The following is a 22,731-nucleotide window of genomic DNA, read 5'->3' on the forward strand; positions in this document are numbered from 1 at the left end:
GATTCTTGGTAGCTATAGAATTTATAGACCACTCAAAAACTGGCTTGTTAGGAAACTAAAACTTAAATACATGGGTACGACAGTCTATAGATGCATAGCAAGAGTGAAGACAATCCATACCTAGAATTATGTTAAAATCAACCATATCTAGCTCAATCAAATCTGCAAATATGATTTTGTTAAGGACAGTGATAGAATACTTCCTATACACTTGCTTAGCAACAATAGATTCACCCACGGATGTAGAAACTAGAAAATGCTCAGGAATCTTTTCAACACTAATTTCAAAATTCAAAGCCACCAATGGGGTCACATAAGAAAGACTTGACCCAGGGTGCATTAATACATACACATCGAAATGAATTACACAAAGCATACCAGTAAAAACATCTGGTGAATGTTCTTGCTCCTGGCGGGGTGGTATAGCATAAAAGTAATTCTGGTACTGACCACCTGTAGTACTAGATGAGGCACCCTAAGGAAGAGTAGGACGAACTAAAGGGGCTGGAGCACTAATAGCCTGACTCTGGGGACGAACATCACGACTCCTCTGTATGGCATATGGGCAATCCCTAAATCTGTGGCCACTCTTACTGCAACCAAAACAGCCCCTCCAATCGACAAAGCACTCACCAGGATAGTCCCTACCGCACGTCGGACATGGGGGAGGACAAGGTCAGTTACTCACACTGTCTTGGGACCTGGACATAGTAGGCCTATTACCCTGCTCCTACCTAATTCTGAATGCGGGAGTACTGGCTAATAAAGGCACTGACACAAGTGAACGAATTTGGAACTGAGGGTGGATCCCTCTCAAAAATCTAGTAGCACTGACACAAGTGAATGAATTTGGAACTGAGGGTGGATCCCTCTCAAAAATCTAGTCTGACTATACCTCTGCTGGTCTAATCTAACCCTCTTATTTGCCCTTACTCTTTCTCTCTCCTTCACCTTGTCCGCTTTAATCTGCTGAGCATGTATCATTAGTCTAGAAAGGTCCATGTCCCTATTAAGCACAACAGACCTACACTCTTTCACAACATAACCAGATACATCAGCCAAAAACTTACTCATACTAGTTCTAAAATCAGCCATCATACCGGGAGCATACTTAGATAACTGGTTGAACTTATGATAATACTTCTTAACTGTCATAGATCCCTATCTCAAGTTCATAAATTCTTCTAATTTTTCTTTCCTCAGCTCTGGGAGAAAGAATTTGTCTAAGAATGCATCCTAGAACAACTGCCAAGTCATGGGAGAGGCATCTTCCCCTCTACTCTTCCTCCACATCTCCACCCAATCATAAGCAACATATTTCAAGAGATAGAAAGCTAGCTCCACACTCTCTTCCTCCGTTACATACATAATTTGGGTGATCTTTCTCACTTCATCTAAGTATATCTTTGGGTCTTCACCTACCTTCGACCCATAGAACTGAGGAGGATTCATCTGCACAAAGTCATGAACCCAACCTATAACAGAATTATTCCCTTGTGGAGATGGAACAGTAGCCTGGGTGTTGGATTGAGCATTGGCGGTAACTGCCTAGGCTAGCACCTAAAAAATTGCACAAAATTTTGCATGTGACACATGCTCGTTCAAGGGGTCAACAGGTTAAGGTTTCTCGTTGTTTCTACGAGATCGACAAGGAGGTATTTTTGGTCATAAAAGAGCACGAATTAACAGCAGAAAGAAATAGTCATAGGCACGATAGACTTTTGAAAGAAAGAAATAGGTTTTCCTAAAATACCCTATAGCCTCTTACTCATAGATGTGGCATGCTACACACCGATAATCAGGACTCTACATAACACGGCTTGTCAAACTCCCTAGGACTCTTTGAACGTTAGACTCTGATACTAAGTTTGTAACGACCCGGGAACCTATCATGAGACGTCGCAGGTGCTTAAAGCCACACGTGGCCTCAAGCTAACCCTCTAAGCCTGTCATCACTTTCAAAACTCACTACGACAAAAATCAAGATAGAGTAAGAAAGAATAATCATTCCATAAACATACTGGAATATGAAGAGAAACTGTCCTGTACAATCAAAATACTAAAGTTTTGCATATACTGGTACTCTAGTCTAACAAAGCCTCTACTCTATAAGACTGAGGAGCCATTGGGAATAGATCCCCCAACTACTCGTACTGATCTGAAAGGAAACAACCATTTATTAACAAGACAAAATCAGGGACATAGGTCCTCAAACCATGAGGACTCACCAACTATAGAAATATAGAAGAAGGTACTCGAAGATCACTATCGCTACTGAGACTGAGCACCTAAGCCTACATCACAAGGAAATATAGAACACAGAAGAGTATGGGAATTAGTACTTGGGAATGTACTGAGTATGTAAAGTTGTATGCAATATTTTTCAATAATATCATAAATGTGTAAGAAAATAATGCATGCTGACAATAATGACTTTCTTTGCTTGAATTACTTGAAATGTAATTTCCATAAATCATCAATGGTAACACATGCTTCATAAATCTCATAAATCATTGGTCTCAACTCAAACTCTTTGACTCATGACTTAGAGTGGCTCGGTAACTCATGAAACTTAGACTATTATGGACTTGGGAGTTTCTTATAACCAACATAAACCATGTGATCAATATGGAGTCCAATATTTTGCCCTCCTAAGTAGAGAATCCTACATTGGCGGGAGCGTCGTACTCTTGCCAGGAGCACAACCTCAACTTCATGATCATAAGTTGATACTCAGCCTCTGGCCCATAATTATCAATATCAATCCTACGGTGGCACGTAGTTCTGGGGAGATAACACATTTCTTGCTCGGTGCTAAATACTCTTCCCAGACTCAGCTCTGAACGCATTAGTAGATCCACCTTAATTAATATCAACTTATGGGTCTATCATAAAGACTAGAACATAAATATATCTTATCTGTAAATTATATACAACTGTAGATTCCTAACTTGACTCAAAATCAAAACAATCTTTCTCAACACCAAGTGCGCTTGCTTATCAAATCATTTCAAATATCAAAAGCTTTAAGAAAATATCATAGGACTCATTCTTGACTCTCAAGCTGATGCATTGTTATTGTAGCTCTTTAGTTTCCATCTTCCACAGCCTTTTATCTCCATTTTGTGATCATTCCAAAATATACCATGAAGTAATATATACACAGTTATTTGGAATGAAAGAAGTTGGTTATGGAAAAGTATACAAAGTGATGAAATCTATCTTTCTTGAATCAATCTTACACATGATTTTGAATTTAAGAAAATAGTATATATTTATGTGAAGTTTTCACATGTTTTTCTAAGAAGGTACTCATAATATTATTTTTAGTTTACACATTTTAACCAAGTTGATAAGACGTAAAGTTAGAGGCCTAATTTCCTAGTTTAAAGGAATTTTTTTCTTTTATTTTTTTTAATAAAATACACTCTCCGTCCTAAATTACCCATCCCAAATTGAGATGGCACATTGATTAAGGAAGATAATTAATAACATGCCTAGTTTACATTAAGGACTAATGGCAAGATTAAGAGAACAGGGTGTGCCAACTAATAGAAAGATTAAGAGAACAGGGTGTCATTTCTCCCTAACAAGTAACACATCCAGCTTTAAAGTATTGAATATGAAGCTAATGATCATGTCCTAGTAATTTCCTTCTTATATTATGATTAAAGATTCTTATATTTTTGAAAAAGAATTTTATTCCCATTCTCTCTCTAGGAATGCAAGCATAATGATTCTTTCATAATGTTATGTTGTTGTTGGTCCAAATTAGTTTGTGAACATCTCGGTTACTCTATCAAATATATGCTATCTTACACTTCGATTATCTCATCAGATATGTGTTATCTTCCATAAAAATGACTATTATTTAACTTTGCCTATTAAATCTAGGCAGATGAAAATAGGGTCTATTTGAAAACTATTGTGTAATAACTTGATTGTAAAACTATTTGGCCTAGACTTCTCAGAGTATTTTCCTTTTTTCATCTTCATTTCCCTTCCATATCATTCAGTTTGCATTGGTACTGAGACCCTGGTATTGTATAACATATTAAAAAGTTCTATCATATGTTCTAACTCCCAGGCAATTATATATCTCACAAATACATTCTTGAAACTGTCTAGCACTTCATGTATTGGTTCATCCACTGTCTCCTATTCTAGTGATAAATTCACACGGACCAAAAATAGGTGTGCCCGTAACCCATGATCGTGGTAACTGAGGCCATTTGTTCCTCTATTTTGCCTAATTTTTTTGCATGGCTGCCATACTTGTAAACTTGGTTATCCCCTATTTTTGGCTTCCAAGCTGTCCAAAGAACCTACAAAACATGAAAATTATGTGAATTATTCCAAAAACATATAAATAAAAATATGAAAACAATGGGTTGCCTCCCATCAAGTGCCTTATTTATCGTCTCGACATGACGCCTTTTATAAACCTCATTTGTGCCTCCACTTAGATGAGTTGAATCTTTTGCCCAACTTTTGATCATTCCATCTTTGAGGCTCTTTGGGCAAAATTAGGGGCATGACAATGTATGTTCTATCAGCCACTTCGAAGACTTGAATGTTTTACCCAATTTTACATTAAACTTTTGGAATGGCTCCTTGGGAAAAGGTGAACACATTAATAGGCCACTCATTGTACATTGGAAGTTGTGCTTTTTGGCGTTTGATGGATGGGGTTCCAATTGCTCTTTTGGAATGTCAAATTCCAAAATATAGGAATCGAACTCCATCTCTCCATAATCCATTATTCATCTAGGTGGATGGATTCTCATCATATCATCTAGGCATAATGTTGAAAAATGGGTTGAATAAGGTCCAACCCTTAATTTCACTATTTCCTTCTCCTTAGCACCTTCAACCCGAAATAAACTAGAGTCATCATAAGAGATGTGCTTTGATTTTACTTTTGACTCTAGCACCATTTCCTTTATTTTGGCATCTTTGTCATCATTTGATTGGTTGGTTGGGAAGTCGAGGGTACTTTGTTTCCAAGATAATCATAATAGCTTGGTTTCTCTTCTTGATTAACCTCATCTTGGGAAGTGGTCAGGGCAATGGAATTTTCAAGATTTGTTTCCTTGCCTTTTTCCTTTACCTTGACAATCTCCAGTCCAAATGCCTCATTGGATTAATGTATGTCTTGCATGTTCTCCCATATTATAGTTATCCGATCCAAGATAGTTTGAAGCATAGCTTCAAAGCTATTATACCCGGTATATTGCTCTTCCTTATTCTCATCATAAGACCTATCAAACTGATAAGAAGAACTAGCATTTGGGATAGCATCACGAGGGGAGGGGGTATTTTAACAATCACCCCAATATTCTAATTCATCCTCCGTTGATTTTGCCCTTTCCAATATATGTTGAACCATTGCTTCAACACCAATTTTTTCATGCTTCGTTCTTCCCTTACTTTCTTATAAGACCTGTCAAAATCACGAGAAGAACTAGCTACCGAGTTAGTATAACGGGGGGAGGGGGTATTTGTATAATCGTTCCTATGTTCATTTTTACCACCACATAGAGGACAAACATACTCCCTATAAGATCGAGATCGTCCACACATTTCTCTCCGAAGAGTATGTCTACTATCTTACCAAAAGTGGGATTCATCACAATATGGACAAGGTTTATCAAGATGCGCTTTCCAATCACCAAACCCACATTCATTCCTTGATGCCACAGTAAGAAATAAACAAAAGTAAAGAAAATCTACCTAACAAAAGAAACAAAGAAAATCACAAACAAATATTTACAAGTTTGAATTAAAGTAAGTAAGCTAAAATTTTAAACCAACTCAATGCGCCAAATTATTCCCCAACAATGGCGCCATTTTTGATAACACTCAACTTACATGTCAATTTGAGTGCAAGGCGCTCATTGTCAATATACTTACCCAACAAGAGTCGGGGTTGAATCTACGAGGAACAATGTGGGTGGCGATTAAGTAAGTTCAGAATAAGAGTTAATAACTAAATTCAAACCTATAGTACAAAATGGTTTGGGGGGTTTTCAATTGTATCAAATATGAGAGCAATTCTTGGGCTTCTAAGGGACTAATTCAGGGCTAAAATCAATTAGAGAGTAATAAATTAAAATGGATTTTGGGACTATGCATTCCTAGGTATAAGATGTGCATGGCAACATGATAATTTAATGCAAATTCTAATCATTGATGATGTGGTAGGCTAGGTCTAAAGTCCATGAGGCTAGTTTTTCAACAAAACCACAAAGATTTCACCCATTGGCTCTTTCGAGCACCTAACAATTGTGTCAATCAAAATTACCCAACACCTCAATTAGGCACCCCTATTTCTAGGATGGTACCCAAGGGACAGTCAACCTCATATTCCTCCTTATGTCTAAGATGATGAATATTAGAAAACTAAGCCCAATAATTGTCTACTATTGCCTTGGTTCCCACATCCTTCTTTCAAAGATGATGAGGGTTCCTAAAGTTCACCCAAAACCCTTCTTTCGAAGATGGGCTTGAGCTTTCTAGAGTTCTAAGATTTTACCTATCAAACCCATATGGGTATTTTGGGCTTTCACCCATAAATCTCAATCAATATAATTAAGCAATAGAAGAACCCATCATCAACAAACTAGAATCTACACAAATACATCAAAACCCACCCACATTTTCACCCTAATCAAGAAAAACCCCAAGTGGTAGATTTAGCACATCATAAGAATAATGTAAACAATTATAACAAGATGTCCATAACAGTTATTCATAATTAAAGTAAAAATATGAAAAATGACACTTTAGATTCAAATGAATATTTAATAGACAAAACCAAATCTACACTTTGGAGTTCCTCTAATTAAATCTTGCCACAAATTACAACAAATTTAGGCTCCAAGCTCTAAGATATCACAAAAAACCCTAAAATAAGGATAGGAGGTAGGTTTGTAGAATGATGGATGATGCCTTGAATGAAAGGGTTTTGAGCTTTAAATGGGATTTGGAGTCGGCTAGTCAAAATAACATTTCTGCCCTTGGGCCATTTACTGCCCTCACATAATCGCAGAAGATTGGTCGTGATCGCGGTTAGTTCATCGAGATCGTAGTTTGTTGACTAAATTTACTTGGCACGATCACAGGCTAACGCTCGCGATTGCGATAACTGAGGGCTAGATCCTGATCCTGCATCAACTTGTCCAGATCTTACACTTTAATTCCCTTTTTTATCCTTTTTAGCTCAATACTTATACACCTACAAATATGGGAATTAGTACATTTAACCCCAAATGTGTCTCATTTTTACATTCAAATTGTAGTAGTATGCACGAATGTTAAGTGCAAATGAGAGGTAATTTCACCACTCATCAGTATTCACACAGTATTTTCACAATTCAAAGAAAGAATAATGATATAAAGCCTATCAAATCGCACATAGTAATGAATCAATGTCACACCTAAGTACCCATGACTCAATGAACCAAGAATTTGCATGTAGCAATGACAACTTCAAATATTTTAGCAATTAAAACTTTAGCATTTGTTCAACTACTTCCTTTAGACTAAATAATCCAAAACATAAGCACTTACCTTGTTCAAAGTTATGCAGAAGAAAAGTTGAAGGATATGGTTGTACTCTTGCCGTAATGCGCTTTGAGAATGAGGGAATTTTTGAAAAAGTTGAAAGAGGGGTTTGGGAAGCGCCTTAGGTTTAGAATTAATGAAAGAAATTGGGAAATTAGAGGTGATTTAAGAGGGTTTTTGGGTTATGAGTGGTTGGCTTGGGTAAAACCTAGCCTTTTAAAGTGAAAACCCAAAAAAATTTCCCTCCGTGATGCGGAGGTTTTTCTTTAAGAAAAGCTCCGTGATGCGGGGCTATCACGGAGGCTTACTGGAATGTGACCTCTGCTTATTTTCCATTAGCGTGATATGGAGTTTTATCTCTATGGTAAGCCCCGCAATGTGGGGCTATCGCGGAGGCTCACTGGAATGTGCACTTGGGGAAATTTTTGTCCCACTTTTTCTTGCCTTCCTTTTTCATCAACTTAATGAATCTTTTACATACCTGATAGCCTCCCAAAACACAAAATTTATGCACTTCTTATTCTTCCCCATGCCATGAAGTTGCATATCCCTACACTCTCAACAAAAACAATAGAAATATGTAAGAAAAAGTGGGTTGCCTCCCACGCAACCCTTTATTTTTTGTCATAGTTAAACACATATTTATGTATTTTTGATTTCTTTGCTCTTTTTTTTTCAATTTAGACAGAAAATAAACTATGCTATTACATTACATTCATGGGTTGGTTCTCACGCAACACCTTATTTAATGTCTTTGCACAACCAAACTCAACTTCATTCATCCTCAAAGGTGATGGATGTCTTGTGCCTGTCCATATGATCCACCCAATAATGATTGACTCTCTGACTATTTACCATGACTGTTTCACTTTTGTCCTTACTCCAAAGTTCAATAGTCTGTAAGGTGTCCTTTTCACAACCTCAAATGGTCCAGACCACTTGGACCTCAAATTACCTGGAAATAGCTTCAACCTCGAATTGAATAGCAATACTTGTTGGCCAGGCTCAAAGACTTGAGTCATAATTTGCTTATCATGCCATATTTTGGTTTTTTCTTTGTACTATTTTGAATTTTCATAGGCATGTAAGCAAAACTCGTTGAGTTCACTCAATTATAACAGTCTCTTCTCTCCTAACAGGTTTGAATCAAGATTCAATTTCTTTACTTCCCAATAAACCTGATGCTCAAGCTCTGCGGCAAGTGACATGTTTCCCCATATACTAAATGATAAGGAGGGTTCCATAGATGTTTTATAGGTTATCCTATATGCCCATAATGCATCATACAACTTAGCCAACCAATCCTTATGCTGTTCATTAATTGTTTTCTATAGGATCTTCTTGATTTCTAAATTTGACACATCTACTTGTCCACTTTTTTATGGGTGATAAGTTGTGCCGACCTTGTGTCTAAGCCCATATTTAGCTAATAAGTTCTTAAGCGAGTTATTCATAAAGTGCGTACCTCTATCACCGATGATCGCTCTTGGTGTCCTAAAGCAAGAGAAAATATGCTTCTTGATGAATTACATTACTAGTCTTGCATTATTTGTGGGAAAAGATATAGCTTATACCCATTTGGACACATAATCAACAGCTACCGGAATATACATATTGCCATAAGATGGTGTAAATGGCCCAATAAAATCTATACCTCATACGTCAAATATTTCCACTTCTAGAATAATGTTCAAGGAAATTTCATGTCACCTTGATATCATGCCCATTATCTATCATTGGTCACACCATCTAACATAATTTACAATATTTTTAAATAGTGTGGGCCATAACAAAAATAGACTGTAAAACCTTTCGTGTTATTCCTTCACCATTATAAAGACCTCCATAAGGCTTTGAATGACAACTTTCAAGCACCTTTATAGATTCAACTTTTGCAGCACATCTTCTCACTATTCTATTTGCACCCTATTTGAAAATATACTAGTCCTCCTATACATATGCACAAAAATCGCAAAATAACTTCTTCCTTTGTTGGCTTGTTGCTCCAGGACCATACTTATCACTAAATAGCAAATTTACTATATCAGTATACCATGGAACCTCTGATACATCCAATACCATCAAATGATCATTCAAAAACTCCTCTTGAATACATACTATATCATCAGCTACATGAGTATGAATCTCAAGTTTTGATAAGTGGTAAGCCACTTGATTTTCAGCTCTCTTTTTGTCATGAACTTCCAAATCAAATTCTTGGAGTAGAAGAATCAAACTGATTAACCTTGGATTCACATCTTTCTTGTTGAAAAAATACTAAATATCAACAATTTCCATATTAACAATTACCTCGTGCCTACTAGTTATGCTCTGAATTTATCAAATACATAGATGAGTGTCAATATCTCTTTCTCTGTGACTTTATAATTGACCTTTGCTGCATCTAATATTTTACTTGCATAGTAGATAGGAGTAAAATACATTATCTTTGCCCTACCATAATACTGCTCCAATAGCCGCATCACTTATATCGCACATCATCTCAAACAAAAATACCCAATTAGGAGCAATCAAAATGGGTGTTTCTGTCAATCTTCTTTTCAAATTATCAAATGCTTTCTGATACTCAGTCCCAAAGTTGAAATTTACTTCTTTCTCTAGCAGCTTGCACATTAGACTTGCTATCTTTGAGAAATCTTTGATAAAACATCTGTGAAACCACACATGCTCAAGTAAACTTCTTGTACCTTTCACAAACATTGAATATGGTAGATTTTCAATGCATCTACTTTATCTCTATCCACCTTAAGTCCTATATTTTACACCTTATGACCAAGGACGATACCTTTCTTGACCAAAAAGTGGCACTTCTCCCAGTTAACTAAGAGGTTTGTCTCTTCGCAGTGAGCCAAGACCTAGTCTAAGTTCTGCAAACACACATCAAATGAATTACCAAAACCAAAAAAAAATTCCATAAATACCTCGACCAAATCCTTCACCATATCATAGAAGATAGCCATCGCACATCTCTAGAAAATTATTGGTGCATTACAAAAACCAAAGGGCATATGTTTGAATGCATAAGTGCTATAAGGATAGGTGAAGGTATTCTTCTCCTAATCTTTTGGTGCTATGGCTCTCTGATTATAGCCTGAATACCCATCTAGAAAGTAGTAATATTCTTATCCCGCCAACCTATCCAACATTTGATTAATAAAAGGGATGGGATAGTGATCTTTTTGAGTGGCATCATTTAACTTCCTGTAGTCTATGCAGATCCTCCACTCAGTCACTATATGAGTTGGAACCAACTCATTATTCTTATTGGTCACAATACTCATCCCTCTTTACTTCAAAACACATTGCACAGGTCTAACCCATTTACTATTGGATATGGGATAAATATCCTAGCATCAAGTCTCTTAATGACTTTTTTTGTGACTACTTCTTTCATCATATGATTCGGTCTTCGTTGATGTTGTACACTTTCTTTATATACTTCCTCCATACATATTTTATGCATATAGAAGGCAGGATTGATTCTTGTGATATCCCATATTTTTAATCTAATTGCTTTCTTTATTTTCTTCAATACTATCAATGCCTTTTTTACCTGCACATCAGATAAACCTGCAGATAAAATCATAGGCAAAGTATCATCCTTAACAATGAAAGCATGTTTTAAATGAAAGGGTAGATCTTTAAGCTCTAGCGTTAGTTCTTCATTAATAGATGCCTTGGGAGAGGGACCAATTGGTCTATTAAATGGATTAAGTTCTATATTTTTGGTCATAATGCTTACCACACCCAAAATATGTATAATTTCAACTACTTCAAAGTCACAAAAAGGTCGTATTCTATTAATGGTCACTCAAGTTAGTCATGGGACAATAGGAGTTGGAGCTCAGACTGAAGGTCTATGACTATAATAGTAGACAATTCTTTAAGTATTGCAGGCAGTTTTATTATCTTATACACATCGAACACCTCAACCTTGTCATAAGGTCTCATAGTCACCTAGCTTATAGCTACATTAATCAGTGAACACCCAGTTGCTAAAAAGGGATATCAAAAAATAAATAGGACTTCTAGATCAGCATCAAAATCAAGAATAATGAAGTACACTGGGAAGATAAGTGATCCCACTTACTCTAATACATCTTCAATGATTCCATCTGGCCTAGAAAGTGATCGGTCAGCCAACTGCAACAAACTGTGGTGGGTCTAGGGCTGCCTAACCCTATTTTTCTGAATAATAATATGTGCATGATATTTATAATTTCCCTAAGATCACATAAACCCTGAGCACTGATGGCTAACCCAATTATGATCTGCAGAGTAAAACTTCTTAGATCTTTCATCTTTGTGGGAAACTTGTTCTAAATCCTGGATGTGTATTCCTCAGTAAGTGCCACAGTAGCATATTCAGTCAGGCAGTTCTTTTTGTCCATAATATCCTTAGTGTACTTTTCATACTTTATAACACTCTACAAAATATCAACAAGAGAAAAATTAACGTGAACCTGTTTCAATACATCAACGAACTTCTTATAACAAGCTTTCTCTTGTTGTTTTTGAAACCTTTGTGGGAAAGGTGGAGGTGGCATCACATTTTCTGCCTTGGTTCTCTTGCTTTCACTTTGTCTTCTATAGCTTTCTCTTATTTATTTTCTATTTCATCATCACTAGCCTTGTGATTCGCTTTCTTAGTTCTAACTCCTTCAGTTGTAGCCCACTCTGAGTGATAACTACATTCACCTATTTTACATTTGGCTCAGTATCACTAGGTAAACCTCCTCGAGGCCTAGTATTCTGTGCTCCTACAATCTGACCCATCTTAACCTCTATGTTTTTTGTAATCATCTGCTTGTACTTCATATATGCAACTAACTATGCTGAGTAGCCATAATCTGCTTCAGCATCTCTTCAATATTGTTTGTTTGAGTAGTGGCTTGATTCCCTGGAACATTCTACTACTGGTTCTAATTCACTGGCCCACTGTATTGATTTGCCTTTTGTGCGTGATTTCCACTCCATGAAAAATTGGGATGGTTTTGCTAGTTAGGATTGTAGTATTACCAAAGTTCTGACATCCCTAATGATTAATATTTCCCACATAGTTGACAGACACTGGATTAGCTGCACAAGCCTCGACTGTATGATCACTACTTTTGTAAACCTCACACTAAGTCTGAGACTGATAAACTATATTTTCTATTATTGGTGTGGACTGTGTGATCCCCAGATTCATATTATTAAGCTTTGTAGTTAGTTGATTCTGTAGTAAAGCAATCTGGGCTGATACAAAATTAAATTGATCAACCTCTAATATACTTTCAACCTTCTTTGGAGAACTTCTTGCATCAACATGCCACTCAAGATTCCCCTATAAAATCCGATTGAGCAGTGTATATGATTCATCATATATCTTATCTAGAGGTTGCCTATCTACTGCTGAATCCAGGAGAATCTTGGTAATGAAAGTATGTACCAATATATCATTAGTCTGAAGATGATGAAAAGAACAATTCCTGAGCATAGCCTTAAATCTTTCCCAAGCTTGGTAAAGATTCTCTCCATCTTTCTGCCTGAAACTTAGAATCTCATTTCTCAAACGTGTTGTCTTCCTAGATGGAAAGAATTGAATAAGGAATTTCTGAGCTAGATCATCCTAGGAAGTGATAGATTTTAGTGGTTCAGCCTGGAACCACCTCTTTACTTCCCATAATAAAGAAGAAGGAAAGAGAGTTAAATGGACATAATCAGTAGAAACCCCTAACAGGAATGTAGCCATCCCTGATCTCAAGAAATTTTTGTATGTGTTGTTATGGGTTCTCGTGAGGTAAACCTGTGAACTACCCACTCAAGTACAAGAGTTGCACCATATTTTGTTTCAATTCAAACTGATCACCCACATCTGGCTTATGGATTCTATTAGTAGCACTATTCATAAGTGGGATTGTCACTTCATTAATTGTTCTAGCTTTTGCTCTAGTAGGAATAGCTAGAACTACCGGAGCTGGGGCTAGTAAAGCTAGAGCAATTAGAGCATTAGAATTAGGATCTCTCTAATCTACCATTAGAACTTACTGAATTGGGTAGTGAAGTGTTGTTGCTCTTCTCTTTTGATGAAATACACGTTCTAGTTCTGAATAAGGCCTAAATTATCTCGCTCTTGACATTTTGATACTTTTCTTTTCCAGCAAAAGTCAGCTGCTAAAATCAAGTTGTTAACACTTAAATTTATTATCAAAAGAAAAAATTTAGAAAATTACTAATTATTTGAGTCCCTAGCAATGGCGCCAAAAACTTATTGCATTCTATCACATATGCAAGTGTAAGTGATCGTACAAATAATATAGTCACTTAAAGAATCTGATATCGTATGAACTAGGACTACTTGATTAGTAATTTACTTAACTTCAGTTTTGACAATAATGTATTCAAGTGTTTTAGAGTATCAAAATAGGTTAAACAATATATTGAATAATTTAACAACTAAATAAACAAAAAAGTGTGACATTCGCAATGTAATCTAGGTTGTAAACAATACGAGGGAGAATTCCAGGGTTGAGGCACTCTTAAAAATCCTATAAATCGCTATCCTTATTGTGGTGGTGTTGATTATTGGGTTATTGATTTGTAGGGTTTAGTTTATGATTGTGGTCTTCCGAATCTCTAATCTTCTACCTAAAGAGATATTACAACTACATCATTGAGCGGAGATGCAATAATCCATTTAAATAATTTAATTTATCTTTCTACAATTAAACCAAACAAGGCTTCTAGGTATATTCCTATCATAGTGTCCACTTCACATTCTTCATTCTGTAGAAGAATATGAACTTACTCCTTAAACTCTTTGATCTATCTCTACGATTATCCTTTTGGGTTTACAAAGGGATTATAGATGTATTCTAATGATTTCTAATCATTAAAATAGTAGATACAAGAGAATAAGAATAACTCATATAATAAATCAACATTAACTACTCTAAGAATATCAAAATATAATCACATTCTCAGCCTCAACCCCAGAACAAAGGTGTTTAGCCACTTATGTTCAAAATCAACATCAAATTAATGTTGAAAGATTAAAGTTCAAAGAACCCTAAGAGAAGTCTCGTAATTGTTTGTTCCTTTGTTGTATGTATGCCAAGGTGTTCCAAAATTGTGTTGAAGTGTTCCTTATATAGTGGGACATATTTGCATGAAAATTTTTCTTCTTCACAGTGTAGAGGTAAACACGAACACTAGGGTGGTAGAATGTTACACCACCTTATTACTTAGTTATGTCTACAAGCATTGAGGACAGTGCTACATTTTAAGTGTGGGGTAGTGGTTCTCATTCTTCAAACCTTTGTCTATTTTTTTTTTATTTATGGATATTTATTTTTGTTGTTGTTAATATGGTGATGTGACCTTGATTGACATTCTAACTATTCGGTCTGTAATAGTTAGTAATTATGATAGTTGTAATTGGTAGTTCACAGTTAGTAGTGGTTTCTTTACTTTGCTTAGTACATTACTTTTAATTCGTAATTCATTAGTTTGTATTTACTTATCTAAGTTTAATTCAAATTTAGGAGTAAATTGTTTTCCCTTAAAGGTAATTTTAATAAATTGTCATAGTTAGGCGCCTTCCTCTATGATGGATAGATGACGACCATCTTAATGGGATTAGTCATATGAAATAAATAAGTGAGAAGAACCCAACCACAACTCTAGGTCAAGATACTTTGTATTGGATCATTTGACTATATGACATGAAAAACACTTGTGTTAAGAGAAAAGTATGTCAAACTTAAAAGAGGGATGCTAGTTTTAGACACCTATTCTCAATTGTGTGACTCTTGGTTTGTTGGCTTAATTTTGAATTTGTGCAATTACTAGATTGAGAGCCTATAGGGATCCTACTTAAATCTAGCATGCACCAAGTATGAGTGAGATTTTCTAGTTATTCCAAATGCATACTAATGTCTAGAACTTGCACGGTTGTGTTTATAAAGCTAAAAAAAGGGTGTTGGATTTAGGAGATGATGTAGGTATTTTTGTTGATAGCCATGTTTTAGACCTCTTTTTACCTACCCTTACAATTATCCTTAGTTAGCCCTGTTGAGCCTATAGCCTATTTTCTTTGGCAGCCTCACATGTAGCTTATACCCCTTCTTTGTTTAAACTTAATTTGATCGAAAGCTCCTAGGCATTTTATTAAAGAAAAATTATCGAGTAAGGAGTTGAAAAAAAGTAAGAAAAAGGTGATAGTGAAGCTCCAAAATATACCTATTGATGCAAGAATTGAGGTACAATAAGGTCAGGAGTTAGGTGATGAAAAGAATAAAGAATGTTCAAGGAAAAAAATTAAATAATGTGTTAAAAAAGTTGACTCCCTTCCAAGGTGTATCCTAATTAGCTTAGTGAGATAGGCCAAAACAATAAAAAAGGGAAGATAGATGAGGTGAAGAATGTGTTGTTAATTGAGTGTTTGTAATGTTCTTGTGATGTATTAAAGCACTTAGGGAGATTAGCCACTATTTTTACCCAAACAGTTCCTACTCGTCCCTTAGCTTACATTACACCTATTGAAGACCTATTTGATTCTCAATCTTAACATTTGACTATTAGTGGAGTAGTACACTACGGACAAGCCTATGGTTCATCATATGTCATGTGTGAATTCCTTGCGAGAGTGAGAAAAATTTGTTCTTTGGATACCCATGCTTGTTATAGATTAAAAATATTATGAGTGAATTGGGTAATCATCTTATTGTGAGGGTGCATGTAGAGGATAGTTGGGTGACCTGTAGGAATGCTTGATTGAATAATGTGTATAAGTTTGTCGTCATCCTAGAGTCCACTTATGAGGTTAGGGAGTTTGAAAATTGTTATCTTGTGTTTTCATATGCTAATGACATGTTTGAGGTGAAAGTTTTTGAGTTATGTGTAGCCTGTGTGTGCCTGACAAAAGTGTCTTATTCAGATTGTGGTATAAATCCTAATTATGTTATAATGATTGCCTGAGATTGTTCGAGGACGAACAAGATTCTAAGTGTAGGGTGGTGATCTTGGGCATATTTATATGCCCAAGTGCCAATATTTACCTATATTTATACTCGTTCTATAAGTTAAAACCTGGAAATTGTATTGTGTTTGAGCTAAAAACTTATTCTTGAGCTAATGGACATGATTAGTATTACAGGGATTGATTTTGGTGAAATTGGACATGCTTTGATGCAATAATAAGGGGATTTTGGACTGTGGAAGCATTTGGAGTGACATGATGAACACGAAGACACTAGAAAAAGATTACAAAAGCATGGAATGAAGTGGTGAAGAATAAGCATAAAATGACAAATTCTAGTAAGGGTCTGTGATAGACCCATGTCGCAGACCGTGATGGCCGCTATATCCTCCACGTCATTGAGTGTCATTATTTCAGTAATTCAAATTCCAGTGAGGGTTCGCTATAGCCCCACGCCGTGGACCCTAGTGTCCATGTTTACCTCCACGTCGTGTAGAAGAGAATTTTTTGTACAAATATGTCCCACTATAAAAGGAACACTTAAACACAATTTTGGAACACCTTGGCATACTTACAATAAAGGCAAAAATAATTACGAGACTTCTTTTAGGGTTCTTTGAACTTTTATCTTGCAACATTAATTTTGGTATGATAAACTATATTTCTATGATGTTGATTTCGAGCATGAGTGGATAAACACCCTTGTTTTAGGGTTGAGGTCGAGAACATGATTATATTTTGGTATTCATAGAGTCATTAACGTTGATTTATCATATGGGTTATTCATATTCTCTTGTCTCTACTATTTTAATGATTGGCCACCATTAGAATACATTTATAATCCCTTAAAACCCCAGAAAGAGAATCATAAGGATCGATCGAAGAGTTTAAGGAGCAAGTTCATATTCTTGTACAGAACGAAGAACGTGAAGTAGCCGCTAGGATAGGAATATAACTAGAAGTCTTGTTTGGTTTAATTGTAGGAAGATAACTTAAAGCATCTAAATTGCATCCTCGCTCAACTAGTTGCAATTTCCCTTTACGTAGAAGATTAGAGATTTGGAAGACCATGATCATAATCTAAACCCTATGAATCAATAATTCAATAATCAACATGACCACAATGAGGATAGAGATTTATAAGATTGTTAAGAGTGCCTCAACTCTGGAAGTCTCCCTCATATTGTTTACAACCTAGCTTATGACTTTGTTATTTATTTAGTTGTTAAATTATTCAATAAATTTTTTAACCCATTTTGATACTTTGAAACACTTGAATACATTATTGTCAAAACAGAATTTAAGTAAATTACTAATCAAGTAGTCCTCGTGGTTACGATATCCAATTCTTTGAGTCAGTATATTACTTGTACGATCGTGTGCACTTGCGTGTGCGATAGACCACAACACTATGGATAAAATTATCCAAATAGTTGTTGATTTTACTACCGGACTGAAGGTCTCAAAATAGTAATGGCCCTCTTGTTTATGAAAGCCTTTGGCAACAAACCGAGCTTTGAATTTATCAATGACACCAGAGGAATTTTATTTTATTCAAAACACCCATTTTCAACCCAATATATTTATAGAAGGATTGGGAGGTACAAACATCCATGTGTTATTTTTAAGAAGTGAAAAAAATTTCTTAGTCATAGCTTCTCACCACTCTCTGAATTTGTTGGCTTCCATGAAGCATGTAGGTTCTAAATTTAGGGTATTTTGAGAAGAAGGGAGAGTGACAAGATATTTTGAAGGAGGTTTTGAGCGAAGAGACATAAGATAAGATCTGAAGGTAGTCGTAGGTGGTTGAGGCTTATGTAAAGTATCCAATTTGGACACTCTATTAGTTTGAGGGGGTGAGAAACTTGTGAAATCCACAACTAATGAAAGCGAGGGAAGCTATCGGATGGTATTTGGGTCAACAACCTCTGGATAAATAGTAGGATGGGAAGAAGGATCAATGGGCATTGATGGAGAGGACGGTAAAATAGCATTAGTTGTAGTTAATGGATGAGGAATATGACTTTACTTTTGTGTTAAACCGGTAGTAAGTGTAATGGTTGAGTGAATAATAGGTTGAGACATGTGCATGGTCGGAGAGGTAGAATACATGGGATTTGATCCTACAGTAGCATGAATTAGAGCAGAAATGCAAATGGGCTGACTCGATTCCCAAAATAGATTGAGAAACATTGTATTTCATCAAACCTTACATGTCATGAAAAATAGATCTTTCCAGTTTGAATGTCCAAACAATTATAAGCATGGTATTTTGAACTATATCCCAGGAATATACAAAGAGTAGCGTGGAAAGAAAATTTATTTTTGTTGTATGGACGAAGGAATAGGAAGTACAAACAACCAAATGCTTTGAGAAAATGATAATTTGGAATTCTTTTGAATACCAATTTATATGGGGATAGACCTTGGTTTGTAGGAGAAGGGAGACGATTAATAAGATAGACGACACATTCAAAAGAGAAATGCCAATATTTCAATGGAGTAGAACTATGAGCTATGAGAGTTAGACCTGTCTCACCAATATGACGATATTTACGCTCAACTTTTACTTGTTACTCATGTGTATGAGGACAAAAAACACAATTATGAAATCCATATTTTGTGAGAGTAGGCATAAGAGTACGAAATTTATTGCCCCCATCTGTTAATGGCTTTTATTTTCATATCAAATTGATTTTCCATAAGGTTTTTAAATTGAAGAAATGTAGGAGGAACATTAGATTTTTGAAATAGTGAAAAAAACCAAACAAGATTCATATGATCATCAATAATAACTAGAAAATAATGATAGCCTTCAGAAGAATGAAATGGTGAAGGTACCCAAACATCAGCATATAAAAGTTACAAAATTGAGAGACTTTTATTAGAACTAATCGAAAGAGACAATTGGTTCGAATTGCAAAGTTGACAAGCACTACAAAGTTTATGCAATACTAAACTAGAAAGAGGAAGATTATGCTTTTTCAAGACTTGGTAGATAATTCTTTGGTGTGGGTGACCCAGCTTGAGATGCCAACAATCTCAAGAAGCCTTGGTAGAGAGATAGGCAGAAGGTTGAAGGAACGAGGAAAGCTTGATTGACAAAGTGTAGAGGCCATCTTTAGTCCGATCGAAAAGTAGAACCTTCTTGGTAGTTGGATCCTTGACAAAGAAACAGTCAGCATGAAACTCAAAGAAGAAATTATTATCATGAGAGAATTTTTGAATAGGGAGTAAAAGATTCGTAATGGAAGGAACATGAAGAATATGTTTGAGATAGAAAGTTCTATCACGAGAGAGGAAGGAAGAATTACCAATGTTTTGAATAGGAAATCCAGTGCAATTGCTAATATGTAATTGGCCGCCTCCTTTGTAATGATCATGTTATTGAATTTCAAAAAACTCGAAAGTCACGGGAACCAATTTTGAGTTTATGGTATGGGCGATTATTGGGAGAGATAAGTAGATGAATGATTGTATGATTGAATCATTGAAAATATGTTGGAGCTAGATGGTTTGTGCTATTACATATTGACATCGGGACTTTGAATCCTGGTGATTTTTCCATTGTTGGCTCGAATTATTATAGGATTGAGAGAAGGAGTTGTGTCTCCCTCTTTCATTCCTCCCTCACGAATTTCTTCCTCTACCACAAGTAGAATTTGAAGGATGGTAGTTATTGGATTTTTTACTCAAGTTGGCAGAAGGGGGGTTCAGTAGTTTGGATGATATTTGGGGTTGAGGAGAGAGTGGGAGGACCATGAAGAAATTCATGATTAAGCAAGAGACCGTGAAGTTTAGAATACATTACAAGTTCAGCTCTGGCAGATAATGTGGTAACAAGATCTTTGAACTCGGGATGTAGACAATTAAAAATATAGATATTTTGGTATGTGAGACAAAGGGACCTTCCTGAGGCGGCAGGTTCATCAAAAAGTAATTTTGCCTTTTGGAGGCATTAAGAAACAGAAAGAGTCATCTTGTTTTAGATTTTGAAGAGACATATGGAAACTAAGTATGTGAGTATTTGAAGGAGAGGAGAGCTCATGTAAGGATGTCCCAAACCTGTTTAGAGGTGGATAGGCCAACTACAAGCAGGAGAGTTTCTTCTAACAGGAAAGAAATCATAAGGCTTATTATCAACTAATCTTGTTGAACCAATAGGGTATGAGCGGGATTGGATTCAGTATCAGCGGTTCCTTCTTTGGCAAGATGAGAAGGTGGGCACGGGAAAGCTCCATCAACGTAACCAAGAATATTTTGACCACGCAAAAATGGAATAAGTTGTGTTTTCCTAAATAAGTAAAATTTGTGTAAGTGAGATTAATAGATATAAAGTGATGCCCATGATTTAGCGAAGAAGGAGAAGAGGAAGCCATGGCAGGGATAGAGGACGAGAGAGGAAGAGTCAGACATGGCTATCTAATATCATATAAAATCAAGAACTTGCTGTATTTTATTTCTCACGTTTACTTCATACAATATGCTTAACATATACAAGGATATACATAGAGTTCTAACTACAATAAAGGGTAAGACTCATAGAGATATAATACAACTCTAACTATTATCTAGAAGACTTTGTCTTAGAGTTGACCTGGATTCAGTCTTATCGAATTTACTGTCGGCCATATTAAGACTTAGATGTTCCAATAAGTTGAATTACCATTTTGTCGTTACACCAAATAAAAATAAATCTAAATGATATTAAATATCTAACTAAACGTTAAATAGTAAAGTTAAATTTTCATCATATATCTATTTAAAAAGTATCAATTTTTTTTTCTTTTTTATCCTTTATTTTCTTCCAAGAAGATCATACTGAAGGAATTTACGTAAGTCAGTTTTTAGTCATAAATCTTGGTCATATTTATTTTCAATTGATTGACTTCAAATAATTAAAAGCTTTAATTGCAGAGGTTACAAACCTTTTTATTTTTATGTTCTCACATTCTCATAAAGGTGCCTACCCAATTTCGTTTTAAGAATGCTCCGAGACATTTTTTTTCCTTGAATGATCCCTAAGGTATTTGACTATTTGTATATTTTTTTATTTGAAGCTTACGTTTTTTCATTCTAAGCATTTCCGTTGTTTTTCTAATTAACTAGTTTAGTGTACGTGTGTTGCACGTGTTGTTTAATGTTTAAAAAGAAATTACATTATATTAAGTAACTCCTTATTACTATGTAAGATTTAATTTGTAGATCCATTGTATCAGATGTGCAACCACGATTTCTATTAGTTCATTCAAGTGTTGTATTCATCGAGTCACCCTAGATTTCACAAATTTTTTCTAATTTTATTATCAGCTCGATCATTAAATAATGGACATCTTCAAGTGTTTTAGCTGACCCACAGTCTCTCAATTTCTGAATTTCAGCTGCAAGAAGAAAAAGGACCCCAATCTAAACTTTGTAATGTTCCTTTTTTATCCTTTTATGGAGCCATTTTTTGTACTATATTTTTTAATACAAATACTACTTCAAGTAGAATTTTACTAATTGAATGTGCCACCATCTTAATAAATGATAAAAAGTTAAAAGTATATAAGAGAATGTTTTATTGTACGCAACAGTTTTACCCTAGATCCTAATGTTTTATTATACGCAACAGCTTTACTCTAGATCTTTGTGGTCTGGTCATCCTCGAACCTCCGCATTTGTGGAAACTTTTGTGTACCGACCTGCTATTGTAAAACATTTAAGCTCGTATTTCAGAATTGCAAAAAGGTTATACTCCATGTGATATATTTCTTCAATATATTACTATTGAAATTTAGACACATTAAACCAAGTTGAAAATAATAAGCTAATTAATATTAGGTTAATTAAAAAATTTGCCATATTTTTTTTTAATATCTAAAAAACTTCCATTCATTTAGCAGTAATCTTACTAAGGCTAATTCACAAACAAACATGAAAAACCACCAATCTTTACATTGACCCTAATCCAAAAAGCTACAACCTTAGCCCCTTAAGAAAACAACATGCTTAGCCAATTCATCATGCAAAACAATTTTCATTGTAGTGTGAATTTTCGTAGATGTAATAGTTGACTTCTTGTTGATCCTAGCCAATTTAAAAGATTCCTGAGTAAGCTTCTCAAAATATCATTAATGAACTATTTATTATATACATCAACTTACTGAAAATATCGATATCTGAACTTTCTTCAACACCTT

General features: G+C 35.3%; 1 non-coding gene and 1 pseudogene across 1 annotated transcript; both read left to right on the forward strand.

Annotated features, from left to right (window-relative positions):
* Positions 1–22,731, forward strand: part of LOC124899545 — an 80,888-nt pseudogene that overhangs the window by 57,230 nt on the left and 927 nt on the right.
* Positions 13,038–13,144, forward strand: LOC124899819. The gene has a single exon (XR_007057383.1). It is a non-coding gene; the product is annotated as a small nucleolar RNA R71 (small nucleolar RNA).

The sequence above is a fragment of the Capsicum annuum genome, chromosome 6 (genome assembly GCF_002878395.1).
Source record: "Capsicum annuum cultivar UCD-10X-F1 chromosome 6, UCD10Xv1.1, whole genome shotgun sequence".
In the NCBI taxonomy this organism is placed as follows: domain Eukaryota; kingdom Viridiplantae; phylum Streptophyta; class Magnoliopsida; order Solanales; family Solanaceae; genus Capsicum; species Capsicum annuum.